The sequence below is a fragment of the Papaver somniferum genome, chromosome 8 (genome assembly GCF_003573695.1).
Source record: "Papaver somniferum cultivar HN1 chromosome 8, ASM357369v1, whole genome shotgun sequence".
NCBI classification, from domain to species: domain Eukaryota; kingdom Viridiplantae; phylum Streptophyta; class Magnoliopsida; order Ranunculales; family Papaveraceae; genus Papaver; species Papaver somniferum.
This window is the reverse complement of record NC_039365.1, coordinates 149,991,514-149,997,802: the sequence shown is the minus strand read 5'-3', so window position 1 is coordinate 149,997,802 and position 6,289 is coordinate 149,991,514. Positions and strand designations below refer to the sequence as shown.

At 35.7% G+C, this 6,289-nt stretch overlaps 1 long non-coding RNA gene across 2 annotated transcripts; it reads left to right on the top strand.

Annotated features, from left to right (window-relative positions):
* The first annotated feature begins 3,210 nt into the window (after positions 1–3,210).
* On the top strand, positions 3,211–4,310 carry LOC113303417. 2 transcript variants are annotated; one of them, XR_003337468.1, is made up of 4 exons: positions 3,211–3,279; positions 3,506–3,608; positions 3,698–3,841; positions 3,931–4,309. It is a non-coding gene; the product is annotated as an uncharacterized LOC113303417 (long non-coding RNA). The 2 variants fall into 2 exon arrangements; XR_003337469.1 differs by having other exon boundaries at positions 3,215–3,279; positions 3,574–3,608; positions 3,931–4,310.
* Positions 4,311–6,289: the final 1,979 nt, after the last annotated feature.

The following is a 6,289-nucleotide window of genomic DNA, read 5'->3' as shown; positions in this document are numbered from 1 at the left end:
TACTGCAAAGATTGGACAATCTGAAACTGTGTTTCGGTGAAACAGAATTCCTTTACATCTATCTTCATAATTTGTTATGTCATCATGCATTAAATGTCTTGCTACTTTGCATGGGTGTCATTGAGAATCACTATCACTTGTTAGTCATCTTATTTAGACACATACTTCTCTTCTATTCTATATGCCAAAGTTCAATACAGTGGCGTACTTCATTCCGTATTGGCGTGTTTTAGCCAATTCATACGGTGATTTTGTTATAATGATATCTTTAAATTCAACCGTTGGAATATGATGAAATTTGCGTATGTCGTAGTTTACCTTATTATAGAAGTACAGTAAAATTTTCACGCGGATCAGGTCACGTTTGCTACTGCAAAGCTTGCGCAATATATGGCTATGGTCTGCTGAGTTTAAATCCCGAATAGGGGACTGATTCCTATTTATCTCATTCTCCGCTTATCGTACAAAGATGAAATTTTAGTATGATGTTTGTATATATGAAGGTTATCTACTGTAGAAATTTCATGAAGTTCTGTTCACTTTAGATACACCAAAGTGTGAGAAATCCGGAACTGAATTCTGTATGCACGTATTGAAAGTAATCAGGTTCTGAGTAATGTATCTTTTTAATGAACCGTTGGAATGCTATGATTTTTGAGTTTGTTGTGGAATATTGAGTTTTAAGTGTACCATAAAAATTTAAAGAGGATCAGGTAAGTATTAGTACTGCAAAGATTGGACAATCTGAAACTGTGTTTCGGTGAAACAGAATTCCTTTACATCTATCTTCATAATTTGTTATGTCATCATGCATTAATTGTCTTGCTACTTTGCATGGGTGTCATTGAGAATCACTATCACTTGTTAAGTCATCTTATTTAGACACATACTTCTCTTCTATTCTATATGCCAAAGTTCAATACAGTGGCGTACTTCATTCCGTATTGGCGTGTTTTAGCCAATTCATACGGTGATTTTGTTATAATGATATCTTTAAATTAAACCGTTGGAATATGATGAAATTTGATTATGTCGTAGTTTACCTTGTTATAGAAGTACAGTAAAAGTTTCACGCGGATCAGGTCACGTTTGCTACTGCAAAGCTTGCACAATATATGACTATGGTCTGCTGAGTTCAAATCCCGAATAGGGGACTGATTCCTATTTATCTCATTCTCCGCTTATCGGAAAAAGCTGAAATTTTAGTATGATGTTTGTATATATGAAGGTTTCCTACTGTAGAAATTTCATGAAGTTCTGATCACTTTAGGTACACCAAAGTGTGAGAAATACGGAACTGAATTCTGTATGCACGTATTGAAAGTAGTCGGGTTCTGAGTAATGTATCTTTTTAATGAACCGTTGGAATGCTATGATTTTTGAGTATGTTGTGAAATATTTAGTTGTAAGTGTACCGTAAAAATTTAAAGAGGATCAGGTAAGTATTAGTACGGAAAAGATTGGACAATCTGAAACTGTGTTTCAGTGAAACAGAATTCCTTTACAGCTATCTTCATAATTTGTTATGTCATCATGCATTAATTGGCTTGCAACTTTTCGACTTGGAGTTCATATACGTGCTCAGTGGATGGGAAGGGTCTGCTCATGATTCGAAAATACTTAACGACGCAATGACAAAAAGAAATGGACTGAAAATACCGCAAGGTAATTCTACTTTTATCTAATGTGAAGTTTTGAGTTTTTTGGTTAAGTTATATTCGGGTTCTACTTGACGAAGTTTTCTTTTTGTGTTTTATTCAGGTAAATATTACTTGGGGGATGGTGGGTTTGCAAACCGACAATATTATTTAACACCATTTCGTGGCCAACATTATCATTTGAAAGAATTTTCTGGTACGGGTAATCATGCGAAAAAGGCTGAAGAATTATTTAACATGCGTCATGCTTCTTTGAGGAATGTAGTTGAAAGATTGTTCGGTGTTGTGAAGTCTCGTTTCTTGATCTTTAAGTATCAACCTCCATTTCCGTATCAGGTGCAAGCGGAGATAATGACAGCTTGTGCAGACCTACACAACTTCTTACGAAAAGAATGCCGCTCAGATGAGTTTCCGGTTGAGGAAGAGGAAGATAGTCATCCATCAACGCTTGTAAATGACGATGAAATTTTGACACAACAAACTCAAGAACAACAACGTCAAGAAGCTAATGCATGGAGAAAGAGTATAGCGGATGATACGTGGGAAAATGTTCGTGAATAAAGGGAGTTAGAATTGTATGGAGACCGTTAAATTGAAGGGAAAAAAAATTATCTCGTTGCACAAAATAACATACTATTGATACAGAGAAATGATCATTTTCATTTATTTTTTTCTTTTGATTAAAGATCAATGTTATTTGCAAATAAGGGTTTATTGTTTCTTAAAAGAGAATGAGTTAGGAATGAACTCCCCCAAACTCCCTCTAATAAACTCTCTCAAACTCCCTACACTCCCCCAAACTCTCTGAACTCAAAAACACAAAACTCTCTCAAACTCCCCACACTCTCTCAAAATCCCTGAGATTTAAAATACATTCAACTCCCCCGAAATCACTCGAGGACTAACCCCCTGTACAACTCCAAAATACCGATCATGCATATAATATTTAAATTAAATTGTTGCAATTACACATTCATATAACATTAATTAACTAGATCGCTGATTAAATTTAGAACAACGATTAAAAAAAAAAGAAAATATCTGGTTTGTAGTTGTAGATGTCACGCATAAATCGAGTAATCTTCTTTCGGCGGCTTATAATAGGGCTTTTTTATCCTATACAAAAAAAAAATACAACATCATTAATCAATAATTTTGATGCAAGTGCTGTGACATTGAAATTAAGCATAAATTACCAAACAATATGACATCCCAAAAAAACAGAAAAAAAAAAGAAACAAAAACGGATCGCACCAAGAAAAAAAAAAGGATATGATATCAAAAGAAAGATATCGACATAAATGTGGATATTAAAATATAACGACGTAATGACAAAATCAAAATATAATGATAAAATTTAATGGTACGATATTATTTCTTAAGATAAAATTATATTTTTGGAGTTTTTCTAGGCTCATATCTCTCTATATAAGGCCCTTGCGCAGGCCGAATAACCAAATTTTCTTTTTGGATGGTTTCCTATGATTTAGATTTTCACTATTTTTTTTGATTGATTTGGGTTTTGTTTGATTGGTCTATTAACAGGTTATTTAACAGATCGTTCGGACTCTCAGGCATTATTTTGTTCCCTTCCTCGCTTCATGTTTCCAGGCTACCTCAGGTGAGTAAATTTTCACTTTTGATCTAATTTTTTACTCTTTGATCTGCTGTTCGTAATACCCCGTTGTTTTTGTAGATGTTCAATTATAAATAATACAAAGATCATTTTTTTTTCCCGTGATGAATATAAGAGTTACATGCGATTTAGGTTTGTACTATTTTTTTGATTGATTTGGGTTTTTTTCCGTGATGAATATAAGAGTTTCCTTTACTGTGCCATTTCGTAGTGTTGAAACAAATCGATTTATTTAATACCTGAGGTGTTCAACTGACTTGATAATGGATGGGGTGCCAGACCAGGTGATGGAGTGCGCAAGGGAAAAAATGCAGGTGCTCGGGTGTGGACTTTTCGTGATAGTAGATGCTTTAACTGATGTCATGCATGCTTTGGTATTGACCTTTACATATGATTCATGCAGTCCTTGGGTAGAATTGTGAAACCCTTTTTGGATGTAGAGCCAGTGACTCCTGAACAAGCAAGAGTAAATCATATGAAGTTAAGTGCGTGATGCTGGAGAGAAGAAACAAGATAAGACGTGGAATGCTCGAAAATACCGATGCAGGTACATGCATATTTCAAAAATTCGATAATAAGATCACATTCCTATTCGGTACTTTATTTTTATTTGGATTGCATTTTTAATGCCTACAGGATCATTACAGTCGATAGCATTTCCAGCACGCCCAATTTGTGAACCAGAACAGGCCAGGATGAATTTCCAGAGGCTTAAAAGTGCAATAATGGAAAAGAGTTGCACAACAGATTTAAGTCCAGGAATGTATAGTTTTTTTTTAAGTCGTAACTGATGATTATATGTATAATTTATGTTGTTTAGTTCTTTTTACTTGATGGGATTGTATCGGTTGTTGGCTATTAGTGAGTTGACAACTAATCTGTGCAATTTAAATTTATTGTTTGGTACTCAAGAGGTTCTTAAGAGAAAAAGGACATTAGAGGAGACTGGTGTCGGGTGCGACGTATTCCAGCATTTACATGTTAGTTAATATTTATTAAGACTGTACAGTTTTTGTTTTTCTTATTCTGCAGATGCATTGTTAAATCAAATCTGACGCAAAATTCCATGTATAATTTATTAATTTATGGTTTAGCTTATTTGGGAATGCTTATTTAGGAATGTATTTTCTCTGAGGAAGTAGAGAAATAATCTGGTTGATTCATTTTTGTTGTTTTGAACTCAATGAATACGTAAAAGAAAAAGTGTAATAGGATATGGAAGTCTAAACTCCCAAGGTGGTTCAAACATTGATAAAAAATGTGAAGATTATAGTGATTGAGCATTCTAAAAGTGAGTAGGAATTTGTTGTGACCTGAATTTTTAAACCTCTTGTCATGTATTTCTACTATTTTCAATGGATTGAAAATCATATTGTGGAGCTTCTGGTTTGGTGACTACTGAAACGTACTCCTGCTTGGGTTTTCTCTTTATACGGGATTCGACTTTTACAGGTAACTAATGTTGTTTATTAGTAAAGTTTTCATCTGAATTCTTTCCGTAAAGTTAGGTTGTTTTTTCTTTAATTTTGTATTTATTTTCCCATGTTTTGATTGCACATGTAAGTGTTTAAATCATAAAACTAGACCCATTGAATTCATTGTTACTCTTTGTCCGAGGATTAAATGATTAATCGACCTTCAATCCTCTAAATAAATGTGAGATGAACAATTTCTGAAAATCAAATTGTATGTACACCTTTCATCATCCACCACGTGTACAGAAAGAGACACGTGGAAGGCATGCGAAGCAAGACATCAAAACATGATAGCAAGCATCTCATCAGAAGATGCCATCGGTCAGCAGATCCGACGGTCAGGGACAGAGGACCACAGAGGTATGATGGTTCAGAGGAGCACCAGATAATACCCCTTGGGTATTAACACACCTAATCCCGAGGAAGATCCCAGATCAACGGCCGAGAGGAAGTTAGGCTGACACAGATATGACCAGACAAAGAGACACTTGTCTGACACGAGCAGACATCCATCTACCCGCATTAAATACCCAAGAGATATACACGTGTCGATCAACTCGTGGAAGAAGCGAGGATAACCCTTCGTATTCAAGCTCAGGCCGCGACATATGCCGAAAACCTCTGCGTAATAGGCACAAAGCACAAGAAGATAAGATTACGACGGCACCTCAGAGATGGGACCCATGTTCCATCCCTATAAATACCCCTCTCCACTAAGAGAGGAGGATAGACCATTTTGGGAGAGCAATGACAGGAGAACATAGGAGAGAGAAATAGGAAGAGTAAGTAATCCCCCTACTTCCGCAGACCTATGTGTATTCTAAAGTCATTCGACTATCTTTGTAACCATTCAATACATAGTGAAACACCAAACCCCGTGGACGTAGGCCTTAGTGCCGAACCACGTAAATCTGTCTCATTTACATTTCCGTACCTTACATTCAGCGTTAAACTTCATATGCTTTATATTATACTTGATTCTCGATTTATTCCTTTATACGAACATTATTTATGATAATATTCGACTAGACAATGACAAGCCCGGAGGCTTCGAGTCGATGAATCGATATAATCATCCCGTTACGCATACGTTGTACAATTCTAGAATTAGGATGCATGCGAATATTGTTTGTGAACACGTGGATGGCTTCGTGATTTACGTGTTCACAATTTGGCGCTAGAAACAGGGACTTTGTCCCGGTAAAAGATTTATCTTATCCTGTGATTTCACCTTAAAACACGCATTATGGTTGTGCCCTATTCTGGGTTCAGCGTGCTTTCAAAACCTTTTTTATTCTGGGTTCATGGTCTTCATTTTCACAAACACCATTTCAAAGCAGACAAACTCGCGGCTATCTATCACAGATTTGCACGTGAGGTGTTTTCCTCAACTAAGACTTAATAATACAGATTCATGAGTCCTCGCGACGGATCTTCCTTTTCAAGAGTTCTTTTTCAAAAGTAGTCTGAAAACAAGATTCATGATCGTTTATTAGAGGATTTGTATTGCAAAAACTAGA